We start from the raw sequence: 12,916 nt of genomic DNA on the forward strand, positions 1-12,916 counted from the left end.
AGAAGGGGCCAAATTAATTATTATTTGAACACATATAGGATGAAATCCTGGCCCTACTGAGGTAAATGGCAAAACTCCCACTGACTTCAACAGCACAAGGGTTTCACCCATAGTAAGAGATTCTCTGTCCTGAAGACTTTACTTTCTAAACAGAAGGAGAGTCAAAGGGTAGGAAGGGAAATTGAGGCATAGGGGGGAGGAGGGAAGTGACTTGCCCAAGATAACAGAGACAATCAGTGGCAGAGCATGGAATACAATGCAGCTCTCCTACCCCAGTGTCCCATCCATTACACCCCATCATCTCCTAAAGCATATCATATCAATTGGAATTTGAATGAGATGTAATGCACACTCTAGTATGCCACAACCAAGAAATATTTTTAATATGAACAATTAGTAAGTGTACAGACAAACTGTAAATCATTTGAATAGGATTGGTGATGAGGAAATACAGTAAATGAAAAAAAGGATGTTCTGTTCTGGTTGTTTGTGTGTTATAAAGATTATCTACTTTAAAATTTTTTGCAACATCTTTGAAATTTTAATGTAATGGATCAAAAATACAAATAATTTGTTTGTATATTTTTGAGACTTTGCATGAAGTGGGCTCCATAGCAGATCCGACTGCAGGAGCAGGACCCATATTTGTAAAATAAAGAACAAAACAAAAAGTGGTCAGTAAAAAAAGTCAGTATTTTCAATACATTTTAGCTACATGGAACCAGAGATACTCTATCACTGAGGTTCCCTGTAATGGAGTGCACTCACCTCATGAGAGTGCCCCCTTGTCAACTGGTGTGTGAGGCGGCTTTTTTCTCAGTTCAGGTGGGTGTTCGGTGACTCAACCTTCTTGCCAAGTCACACACAGTCTGTGTGAAATACAAGCAAATCCCTTAAGGATAAAGAATCCAGTAGGGCCCATCATGGTTGGTACATCTTGGTACATCTCTTCCTGTAGCCCTCCCTGGGCTCAGTCTTATCAGTCCCACAACCTTCAAATGTCCCTCGACCCTGGTATGGGGCCATGCCCCCAAGGCTTTCTCTCTGGAGACTCTTTGCCCACTTTGTGCCTTTCTGATCCTAGCTCTCCAGCTAGGCCACCTATCAGTTCAGTTCCCCTTCTGGGATTTTAGCACAGTTCAGTATTCCAGCCACTTCCACAGTGGCTAATGAGGGGACTGGGGTCTGCCCACTACTCCAGGTCCTAGCCCAAGCACCCTACAAATAGTAGCCACCCACAACATCCCTTTAACTAAACTGCATTGCTTCTACAATTCCCTGGACTACTTCCCCACAGCCCCAGCAGCTTCACGACCACTTCAACCTTACTGTAGGGCTGAAATCTTGTATGCCATCCCAGCAATTAGCCAGGAGCACCTTCTTGCTTCCCGAGTCCCTGCCGGCAACTGCTCTGTCCATGGTCATAGAATCATAGAATATCAGAGTTGGAAGGGACCTCAGGAGGTCATCTAGTCCAACCCCCTGCTCAAAGCAGGACCAGTCCCGAGTGTTTGCCCCAGATCCCTAAATGGCCCCCTCAAGGATTGAACTCACAACTCTGGGTTGAGCAGGCCAATGCTCAAACCACTGAGCTATCCCTCCCCCCTTTTTGAAAAGCATATTAACACTTTCTCCTATTCTGTCAATGTAATCAGGTAATCACAGAATATCAGGGTTGGAAGAGACCTCAGGAGATCATCTAGTCCAACCCCTGCTCAAAGCAGGACCAATTCCAATTTTTTGCCCCAGACCAACTAAACAGCCCCCTCAAGGATTGAACTCACAACCCTGGGTTTAGCAGGCCAATGCTCAAACCACTGAGCTATCCCACCCCTGTACCTCCTTCAGCCAGGAACACCATTTGTGCTCCTCCAACTCCAGGCAGCAACTGACTTGCTCAAGAGAGCCCTGCAACTGCTTTTATATGGCCCTGCTGGGCCTGGATTGGCGGCTTCCTGCAGCCTCCTTCTGATTGGCTACTTCCCCCGCAGCCACGGTAGGCAGCCTGGAGGACTTCTCGACTGCTCCTTTCTGGGACGGCATGTGTAAGACTGTAAGGGTTCCAGCAGGGGGCCTCTGGGCCTAATACATCCTGTCACATTCCCAAACAACATTGTCATAAGGTGAACCACTTAAAGAGAGTGCTCCAGGGACCACCATCTCTCCTATTCAGTTGTGAAGACCAACACCATTCCCATTCATGATCATACCTCATCCCCTTTACAATCACAGCAATTGTTTACTTAGAAACTATTTGTGTGTTTTAGCAGCTGAAAGCAAAGGTGAGAGCCAGCATCATGTGACCAGCTCTTTCTTGCTATGGACCACCAGCAAGTGTTCTGCAAATCACTAGCAGTAAACAGAATTCAGATTGGGAACCTCTGCCCTATGCCATTTTGATATTCACATATTTTGTGATCAGAAAGCATGAAGCAGTTGTATGGTGAGGGGGGTGGAATAAAGAAAATATTTTAAAAGGTTTCAACATCATCATCATATTTACCTGTGTGTGTGTGTGTGTGTGCGCACGCGTGCATTGGGAAGGAGGTTGTAATGTTACGTATCAACATCCAGCTCTCTGGCAGACCAAAGTCTGTAGCATTAACTTCAAGACATACTCAAGATTCTAGCTCCTCATCAGTACCCATTGTTGGGGATGGCATTTTTCATATGCTCTGGCCCTGATTTTCCTCTCACAACAGTCAGGAGTAACTGCAGTGAAGTCAGTGGAGTTCTGCTGGTGTAAAATGGAAGTAAAAGTGTTCGGTTAAAATCTGTTTGTTATGGTTTCCCCATTCGCCATGTTGAATTTGTTAAAACAACAACTAGGTCTCCATCTTGGACACCCTCCTTCATGGAGAGTTTGGCACCCTTTTTGACTTTTTCAAATTAGAGCGGGAAAAGGGTAAGTCATGTAACAGCCTAGTCTGCCCAGCAACTGCAGATTATTTAAGGGTAGCGTAACCGTTACTCTGGGCAGTCCATCAGAATGGCAGGCAGTCTTCCACATGAGCAGCCAAGAGCTAGAGCCCAGCCAAACCAGGACTTGTTAGTGATTTCAGGTTCTATATAGCTTCCAGCTTCAAGACTTACCTGCATGCAACAGTTACACATCTAAGAAAGAAGAGTCTCCATACCACACACAGGACGACATCTTCAAGAACAGAAGATAGAGGAAGAAGAGGACATTGGCCACTTACCTAAGTGATCACCTGTTCCACCATTCCTGTGTTCCAGCTTCTGCCCCTGTGTTCCTGAGTTCCAGTTCCAGTCCAGGGAACCGGTCATCATCATCTTGTAGCAACAGGGTTCCTCCCTTGGGTCATTGAGAGAGATGGTACTGTGATTGCCTTTTATTGTCCCTCAGTTTCCCCTATTGTGTAAGGGTTTGGGGGCTCTGGAATTCATGTCCACAACATCATCATTAACAACCAGACTATTATTATTTGTTCTGTTTCTGTTTGGGGTCCTTGTTGTTTAAATCTTGCTGTCTAATAAACCGGTTATGTTTTGCCCTTATCCTGCTTAAGTCTTTAATCACTAATTATAACCGTTGATAGATGAGGATGGGGGGGTAGAACTTGCAAGTCTAGCTATCTTCTGTGAAGTTAGAGAAGTAAAATCCATTTAAATCTGTCTCAGGCTAATGGATTTAAAGGAGAATTAGGTGAGTCATGTTCCTGGAGTATACAACACCTTCCCATGTCATTCACTTATCTGGTAAAGTGCTTTGACATCTTGGGAAGAAAGTTGCTATGGAAATGCAAAGTATTATCTTTATAAAATGATTAATTTTCTAATCACAATGGCCCTCTGTGAACGCCTAGAGGTGAAAAGCCATTTCCCTGCTGGAGCAGCAGTGTGGACATTTCCACTGTGGAAAGAATGCTAACTGCACATGGGCCAGTCAGTGCTGAGAACACTCAGAGTCAGCGGAGCTGTGTTGCGCCACCAGGAAAGAATTCCTCCTTCCACACGGAGGTGCTGCCTGTGATAGCAAACCTTTGTAATTTGACCTGACACTGACAGATAAGAAAGAAGGAAGTTAAAAGGATTACAAGGCAAAAGGGAGAGCATGACAGAGAGGAATCGTCCCTGAACAGCGGCTGTAGCACATATGTACTGGGACTTACCGGCAACCAGCAACACCAGGTGCTAATGAGGAAGAAGAGGGACAATTATAACATTTTCAGATGCATTTTAATTTTGGCTGCCCAAACTGAAACACCTGATTTTCTGAGGACTCACAGCTACCACTGGAGCAGAAGAAGGTGCAACATACTATACTCTCCCTTCTTTAGCCAGCCAACTCCACAGGCCAGCATGAAGAGAGGAACAGAGCCATAGCCCCATCTCCTCCCACCTTCTTTGGAGTGACTAGAATGCCTCAGGATGCCAACAGGAAGCAGTCCCTGAACTCAGAAGAGAGCAATTGGGCCTAGCTCTTGTATGGGGATGCAAAAGGGGGGGAAAGGCCACTTCCCCCTTCTGCACCTCTGAAAGGGTCAAGCACAATAGGGTCCTTTGTGTGACTAAGGGTATGTCAACACAGCAAAAGCTGTGCACGGGCCAGCCCACCTGAGCTAGTTCGGGCTTCAGCACTAGTAGTACAAGCCTAGCATGGATCCTAGGTATGTTCTTGGCTTGTTAGCTTGCTCTGAAGCTCTCACTCTGCTGACTTGGCTGCTATTACCCGCACTAGCTGGATTTAAGCTTGCTCAGGTAGACTAGCCGAAACACGCAACTTTTGCTGGGTAGACATACCCTAACTATAAGAGAAACAATGCAATACCTATTTTCTGTCCCTACCATCTACATTAGAACTGACCGGCTTCCCAGTTAGAGTCCCAGCCAACCAGCCCCTTCAGGTGGATTGAAAGAATATCCCACCTACTGAAGATTTGTACTCTGACTCAGCCCCTTTCCCTGGGCCACAAGATCTGTGCCTAAATTCTATGTCTCTCACCCCTGCAGACAAGGAGAAAGCCCAGAAGCTGAAGGACAGCAATGAAGAGCCACTTATGGAAAAGATGAGATCTAAAACAGACCAACCGCTGTTGCATATAGCATGTCGGAATTACACATACTGGACTGGCTTGTGCTGTCAAATTTTAATCCAAACTCCCCACTGAAATCAATGAGGTGTTCTGCATAAGAACAACTGGGAGAGTATAGTCCAGTAAATACACTGGGCAAAGAAGTGTTAACCGGGGATTATAAAACCATATGGATGAATCATAATAGCAGGCATTATTCCTCAATGACATGTTTTCTAGTAACTGAAGCACACTTTTAATGAAAGGTTACCCACTGAGTTATTTATAACTTGTTTCCCTATATAAAGAAAGGTGATTTATTCCAAGTATCATGATACAGGGAAAAGTTCTAACTTTCCATTTATCTTCCAAGTGATTACAGTTCTTATCCTCATATAAAATACCTACCACATGAGGGAAGAAACAATTAAAAATAAAACTAATTTGCTCCTGTAACTAACACGAAAAACTTATCTATTACTGATTGTTATAAATAACAGATGGTGCAAGGTGGGAAAAACAGATTCCTCTTTACATTTCACTGCTGCAGACATTATGAAAAACCCTTAAAACACTAATTCATTGCTCCTGGCATCTGTTAATGTTAAAAGAAAAGGAGTACTTGTGGCACCTTAGAGACTAACAAATTTATTTGAGCATAAGCTTTCGTGAGCTACAGCTCACTTCATCGGATGCAGAAATAAATCTGTTAGTCTCTAAGGTGCCACAAGTACTCCTGTTCTTTTTGCAAATACAGACTAACACGGCTGCTACTCTGAAACCTGTTAATATTAAAATAGTTCTGACTTCACTAGCCAGGGTTTATTTATTACCCCTAATAATCCACCTGCCTGGGAATTAACTCTGCAGCTTCTTAGCTGCAACATTTCTATGATGGAAGCTTCATATTGAAACATATATATTCAAAATTAACACATACCATGGCTATGTACATGGACAAGATGACCTAATAGATCTCTGCCAGCTCAGTTTCACTGATTTTGTGAACTGAGCTGAACTGTTTTTAGGCACCCAATTTAAGGATGTGACTGGCACACAAAAATGCAATGACTTTCATTAGCCGTCTACAGCTAAATAATTTTTCCCTTCTACCCATTGGACAAGGCTGCCTTTAGAACACTAGACCTGGAGTCAGAAGACCTGCCATTGGCTCAATAAGTGATTCTGGATAGGTCATATAACCTCTCAGTCTTGAAGATGGGGACACTGACACAACCTTCTTTGTAAAGCACTTTAAGATCTATCTACAGATGGAACGTATTATTTTTGTGCTAATATTAGGATTCAAACAATTCAAGGCAGGCAAATTGAAAAATATACAGCAGGATGGGGATTTTTTTGGAACAAAGAAACATGTTGCGCCTGAAATTCTCTAAACAACATATCCTGGGGGAGGCAGGGGCAGCAATTATACAAAATCCCCACATATCTCAGCTGTGTGGTGATGTACGATATATAGCATTGCTTCTATAAAATGTTTTTGGTACATTTTCTTTTAATGTGACAACATTTTAAAAATATTATACAAATACTGGGCTAAATCTTGCTCAACTACACTCATATATATCTAGGATAACTCCATTGACTTCAATGGAATTACTCTGGATTTACACCAGTGTAAATGAGGACGAAATCTGGCCCAACGTGTAAAAACGCTTTAAATATACTCTTTCTCACACCCACCCAGACACGCACACACCTCTTCTGAAATATAATTCCTGTTTATATTTATGTTTAGGTAAATGATTTTTTCAGACTCTTTTGACTCCTAGAGTTTGCACGTCCTGCTTGAAGAAGAACATGTGCAGTTCTCAGTTGACACATAGAGCTGTGTGAGCAGGTGCCTTTCACAACTTGTTCAAAACAAAGCCCAAACACTGTTGCCTGACTAACATCAGAAAGTTCAGCTCATGCCATCGCCCAGGAGGGCTCCTACCTCAGGATTGCTCAGCCCACACCCTAGATTCTTCCTTTCTTAACAACCCCATCCTCTATATCTAGGTGAGTGATGAGACACCTCCTTCAGTGAATCAGCAGAACCCACTTAACCATTTGGAAACTAAAGTTTGAAATGTAGAACTAATACAGTTCCACTGAACACGAGGGTGGGTTGGTGTCACAACTTGGATGAGGGCAGTGTTACCTAGTGGTCAGAGCAGCACTTGGGTACTGGGAGGTCAGAGTCCGAGACAAGCCAGAGGGCAAGCTGAGAGTCAGACATCAGGAGGCAGGCACAGTCAGGTTACCCATGGGTGAGAGTGCAAGAGTCCATTTACACAGCAGCTAGACACCCATGCCTGGCCCGTGCCAGCCAACTGAGGCTCATGGGGCTCAGGCTGCGGGCCTGTTTCATTGGTGTGTAGATGTCTGGGGTCAGGCTGGAGCCCGGGCTCTTGGACCCTGCGAGGTGGAAAGTCCCAGAGCTTGGGTTCCAGCCTGACCCCAGAAGTCTGCACAGAATGAAACAGCCCTGCAGCCTTAGCCCCATGAACCTGAGTCAGCTGGCACGGGGCAGCCACAGGTTTTTCTCTGCTGCATAGACATACTCCCAAGACAGGCTAGAAAGTGAAGTGAGAGTCCAGTAACAGGAGGCAGGTAGGATCAGGTTACCAGGAAATCGGGGTTGGGCACCCAGTTACAGACAGCAATCGAATAACAAAGTTGAGGACAAACCAGGGGCAGAAGCCAGAGTCTTTCACAAGCACGGTCTGGAGCAGAGACAGGCAGACAGTCTGCGTGGTTGCTCAGACACCTCCCCTCTATGGCTTCCTGGTTTAAGTACTGGTATCAGCCAAAAAGGAAGCTGCTGGGGGCTGCCACTCAAGTCCTGCTGGGCAGTACTTCCTGCCAAGCCCAGCCTCCAGGGTCCTCTAACAGCGGGGGTGAGGAGGGAGCCCTGGATAAGCAGAGCAGGGACATTTCATGAGCCCCGTGTGTCACAGAGCACTACTTCAAACCTAAACTTGCTCTAGGGTATGGGTGTCAAGCCCACAAACTACATGGATCCACTAGCCTAAAATCCTTGAGTGGAGGTGCACAATGTCTCTGGTAGTGAGCAAGGAGTGGCTGGATACTGGGTTGAGGTAAAGGAGTCCATGTCTCTCCATAGGTTTTTCCATTCTTGGGCTTTGCCCAGAGGATCAGAATCTGGCCTAAAAGGTGGTGATACTACAATAGGTGAGCTCTCCCATTCCTTTCCATGTGTCTGACTATATCAGTTTCACCTAATGTTTCTAAGCGGGTATGATGTACTCAACACCACTTTGAATGGTGTAAGGGAGAGAGTTCTGTAACAACTGCTAATTCCTCAGAACCCAACCTTTTTCAAAAGGAATCAGTTTTCAGGGGCTGGTAAAGCTTCTTCCTACATGTCTCTACTTAAACTTTTGTTAAAAATAGTCTTCTACAATGTCTCATGATGGACATTGTGTGCATTATGATGTCTAAAAAAATGCCTGCATCCACTGAGCACATCTTCTCAGACAAGTTTTGATGTGTCACAAAGAGGGGTGTATACAATATGGTGGAATGTAGTACGGCATCAAAGTACAATAGTCATTATAGTGCACGTAAGAAGCCATTACACTTGACTGTTATGGTTCCTTGATGAAGGCTATCTTTCAAACCAAGAGCAACTGTAAGAGGGGGTGTATATAGAAAGAAAATAAAATTTTTTTGTTGTAGAAACTGTTGATTAAGTGTCAACCTCTTCATACCAACATCTCCTTTACATAATTTTGATACATTGCATTGGTCATTTAAACACTTAATAAAACAGTAACACAAATAAACTGACCTATAACACATCCTAGAAGTGGTAAAGTCAGTCTCTAGGGCAGATCCACTTTTTATTTATTTATTAAGATCAGGGTCAATAGTGCAGATTATAGAGAGGACAAATATTAAAATGTTCACAACCTTTAGGAGGGAGGTGTTAGGATAAAAGATGGTTCTGTTCCTTTACCTAATATGAGCTTAGCTTGTCCCTTCTTGACCAAACCCCACAGGAAAGGGTTAAGGGTGAGAAGAACTTTGCAAGGATCTCCTCACAATGTTGCTCCCAGATCATTCTGTGGGGGCTGGCAGGGATTATTATAAATTATTATTTGTACTGCAGTAGCAATTAGAAGTGCCAGTCAGAATCAGGACCTACTTGTGTTAGGCACTGTACAAAGACAGATACAAAGCAGGGAAATCCTCTTCCCTTTGCTGAATGGCCATGGGTCTGCTTCACAGACCCCTTGGAATCAACAGCAAATGAAAGCTATCCATGTATGGCTCTTGTGCCTTTCACTGGCTCTAAGGGCTGGGCATTCCCACCCTTTCAGTGGCCTCTCTCTACATTTAAACCTCCCTGTGATTATTGACCCATTGTTACTGGCTTGTTAGGTAATTGCTCATATTGGACCCAGTCTTACAAGCCCATTGTGGTTGGGGCTCCCACTGAGTCCAACTGGAGTTGTGCAAATACATACACCTCATGGGGCTGGGCCCATTGGATATATCAAAACTGAAAAACAGGAGAGTCACTATTAATTTGTATGAGAAAAATCAGCTATGGGCACAGGAAATGCCAAACTATCACCTAGAAGGATTTATGCTGTCAACAGCTGAGATTTACACAGATCTTATTACTGATGCCTTAAGCTAAAGTAATTTATTCTCCTTCTCTGATTAATTATTCATTTTTTATTATGCATAGCAGACTTGGAAGGTTAAGGAGAAAGGGTGTATGCTAGTCAGTGTCAGGGCTTTGGCTCTAGATGCTGCTGCCTGGCTTTCACAAAGCTAAATCGCGTGGCCCTCTGCCTACCACAGAGTGCCCAAAACACAGCAGAATCACCCCACATCCACTGCACCAGGAACAGATAGGGAATGTGAGGCCTACTTTGTAGCATCAAATTGTGGGGGATCTCTGTAGGGGAGAAATGGAGGGAAACCTGAGGCAGAGACAGGAGCAGTAGATCTGATAGAAAAACTCTCCTGATCCCTGGGTCAGTTTTAGAGTTACTCTCCCAGACAGAGTCTAATTAGGGCTTGTCTTCACCACAAAATCTAGTCATGATGGAACAAGACCTTGAAGGGTCAAGCTAATACATGCAATGCTGACACAACTTTGCAGTTGGTGTAGACAAGGGCAAGTTGTGGTGGAGGGCACATAGATACTTTAAGCTACCTTTGCTCCTTCTACTATCTGAGAGTAGCCCCCAGTAAAACGTAGAGCAGCCTCAAGGAGTTGCACTCTGTCCACATGCCTTCTTGATCCCCCAGACACACGCCTATGCTAGAGACTGTTCTGCATTAGAAGTACTTCACAGTGGGGAGCTGTGGCTGGGGTTTGGTCTCTTCCTGCCCTCGGAATAGTACAAAGAGGCCAGAACATGGCCCATAAGCAGGACCCCTTCTCAGGACTGAGGGGAAGATTATAATTTCCCAATAGCAAGAATTTTTAATGAATCTGTAAACTCAGGGGTTGTACCATATGACAGGAGAATTGCTAACACAGTTCTTATTTTTAAGAAAGGAAAAAAAAGTGATCCGGGTAACTACAGGCCTGTTAGTTTGACATCTGTAGTATGCAAGGTCTTGGAAAAAATTTTGAAGGAGAAAGTAGTCAAGGACATTGAGGTCAATGGTAACTGGGACAAAATACAACATGGTTTTACAAAAGGTAGATCGTGCCAAACCAACCTGATCTCCTTCTTTGAGAAGGTAACAGATTTTTTAGACAAAGGAAACGCAGTGGATCTAATTTACCTCGATTTCAGTAAGGCATTTGATACGGTTCCACATGGGAAATTATTAGCTAAATTGGAAAAGATGGGGATCAATATGAAAATTGAAAGGTGGATAAGGAACTGGTTAAAGGGCAGTTGGCAGTCAACTACAACGGGTCATACTGAAAGGTGAATTGTCAGGCTGGAAGGAGTTTACTAGTGGAGTTCCTCAGGGATCGGTTTTGGGACCAATCTTATTTAATCTTTTTATTACTGACCTTGGCACAAAAAGTGAGAATGTTCTAATAAAGTTTGCGGATGACACGAAGCTGGGAGGTATTGCCAATACAGAGAGGGACCGGGATATCATACAGGAAGGTCTGGATAACCTTGTAAACTGGAGTAATAGTAATAGGCTGAAATTTAATAGTGAAAAGTGCAAGGTCATACATTTAGGGATTAATAAAGAATTTTTGTTATAAACTGGGGATACATCACTTGGAAGTAACAGAGGAGGAGAAGGACCTCGGAGTATTGGTTGATCACAAGATGACTATGAGCTGCCAATGTGATATGGCTGTGAAAAAAGCTAAGGCGGTCTTGGGATGCATCAGACGCGGTATTTCCAGTAGAGATAAGGAGGTGTTAGTTCCATTATACAAGGCACTGGTGAGACCTCATCTGGAATATTGTGTGCAGTTCTGGTCTCCCATGTTTAAGAAGGATGAATTCAAACTGGAACAGGTACAGAGGAGGGCTACTAGGATGATCCGAGGAATGGAAAACCTGTCTTATTAAAGGAGACTCAAAGAGCCTGGCTTGTTTAGCCTAACCAAAAGAAGGCTGAGGGGAGATATGATTGCTCTCTATAAATATATCAGAGCGATAAATACCAGGGAGGGAGAGGAATTATTTACGCTCAGTACCAATGTGGACACAAGAACAAATGGATATAAACCGGCCATCGGGAAGTTTAGACTTGAAATTAGATGAAGGTTTCTAACCATCAGAGGAGTGAAGTTCTGGAACAGCTTTCCAAGGGGAGCAGTGGGGGCAAAAGACACATCTGGCTTCAAGACTAAACTTGGTAAGTTTATGGAGGGGATGGTATGATGGGATAGCCTAATTTTGACAATTGATCTTTGACAATTAGCGGTAAATATGCCCAATGGCCTGTGATGGGACACTGGATAGGGTGGGTTACTCTGAGTTACTACAAAGAATTCTTTCCTGGGTGTCTGGCTGGTGAGTTTTGCCCACATGCTCAGGGTTTAGGTGATCGCCATATTTGGGGACGGGAAGGAATTTTCCTCCAGGGCAGATTGGCAGAGGCCCTGGGGGTTTTTCACCTTCCTCTGCAGCGTGGGGCAGAGATCACTTGCTGGAGGATTCTCTGCACCTTGAAGACTTTAAACCATGAGTTGAGGATTTCAGTAGCTCAGACATAGGTCAGGGGTTTGTTACAGGAGTGGGTAGGTGAGATTCTATGGCCTGCATTGTGCAGGAGGTCAGACTAGACGATCATAATGGTCCCTTCTGACCTTAAAGTCTATCAGTCTATAAGTCTAACAGTCAACTCTAAACACTGACAAGTGGGGGGCAGTCAAAGACAGGCTGTCAGTCTTCATCTTAAATTTCATCTTTTTTACTAGCTTGTCTCCCGCAGTAACATCACTGTGTTGAATGTGTCGGAGTTCATAGATATCTGTTTAGTAAATGTGTTCCTCAGGAAACTTATTTCAGCACCAAGCATTCATTAAGGTCCAAATCATGGTCCCTTTGTAGTCAATGGGCATTTAGCCATCAACTTGAATAGAATCAAGATTTGGTCCTTAGGTAGGCTTCCCTGGAGTGCTATATGAAAATGATTACACTCTCCCAAGCCTAGTGCCATCAAGTTAATTATTCAGATTTCTCTGAAACAGATATGTAATTGCAGTTTGTTTTTGTATAAATCTGTGTCTTGGATTAAACATTCATGCTGTATATACAGTGAGCAAAAAAAAACAAACTGTGTCCAACTCTAATAAAAGTTTAATCAGGATCTGATGGTATGAGCTAGGACACTTCATATAGGCATATGTGCCAAGAGGGTCAGTTCTCTTTTAGATACAAGGGAGTTTATATCCTGATTTTTAATGT

General features: G+C 43.8%; 1 long non-coding RNA gene across 2 annotated transcripts in view; it reads right to left on the reverse strand.

Annotated features, from left to right (window-relative positions):
* The window catches only part of LOC141993922 (uncharacterized), a 63,790-nt gene that overhangs the window by 7,356 nt on the left and 43,518 nt on the right, over positions 1 to 12,916 (reverse strand). Inside the window, exon 1 of one of the 2 annotated variants that reach the window (XR_012640967.1) lies at positions 3,201 to 3,274. The exons of the other annotated variant lie outside the window; for it this stretch is intronic. This is a non-coding gene — a long non-coding RNA (uncharacterized LOC141993922). Of the gene's footprint in view, positions 1 to 3,200; positions 3,275 to 12,916 lie in introns of those variants that run through there. 2 annotated transcript variants of the gene reach the window in all.

The sequence above is a fragment of the Natator depressus genome, chromosome 9 (genome assembly GCF_965152275.1).
Source record: "Natator depressus isolate rNatDep1 chromosome 9, rNatDep2.hap1, whole genome shotgun sequence".
Lineage (NCBI taxonomy): Eukaryota > Metazoa > Chordata > Testudines > Cheloniidae > Natator > Natator depressus.